The sequence below is a fragment of the Gavialis gangeticus genome, unplaced genomic scaffold (assembly GCF_001723915.1).
Source record: "Gavialis gangeticus isolate Ggan-Ray unplaced genomic scaffold, GavGan_comp1, whole genome shotgun sequence".
NCBI classification, from domain to species: Eukaryota; Metazoa; Chordata; order Crocodylia; family Gavialidae; genus Gavialis; species Gavialis gangeticus.
In genome coordinates, this window is record NW_017729024.1 from 10358684 (window position 1) to 10358962 (window position 279).

A 279-nucleotide genomic window follows, 5' to 3' on the forward strand; every position below is an offset into this window, starting at 1 on the left:
AGCAGGGTTATTGTGTTTATGAGCGGATTTATGTTGTTTTACTGCCGCGCCTTGTCCCAGGAATACAACTCAAACGCAGAGCCAGGAGAGCCATCCATCGCATCCCTCCGACCCGCCACAGCACCCGCGCCGCCCCAAGGAAACGCAGCAGGACACACGCGTGCGTGTGCGGCTGTATCTCTCTCTCGACACAGATACGTAGATCTACCTAGCTATATATCCAGATGGATATACCTATATCTACCTATATATCTCTATCTATATATCTGTATATATATA

At 48.4% G+C, this 279-nt stretch overlaps 1 protein-coding gene and 1 long non-coding RNA gene across 2 annotated transcripts in view; both read right to left on the minus strand.

Annotated features, from left to right (window-relative positions):
- The window catches only part of NR2F1 (nuclear receptor subfamily 2 group F member 1), a 12386-nt gene that overhangs the window by 1026 nt on the left and 11081 nt on the right, over window positions 1-279 (minus strand). The gene's annotated exons all lie outside the window — the stretch shown is intronic.
- LOC109297237 overlaps window positions 44-279 on the minus strand; it is a 2207-nt gene continuing 1971 nt past the window's right edge. Inside the window, exon 2 of the long non-coding RNA XR_002097252.1 lies at window positions 44-252. This is a non-coding gene — a long non-coding RNA (uncharacterized LOC109297237). The remainder of the gene's footprint in view (window positions 253-279) is intronic.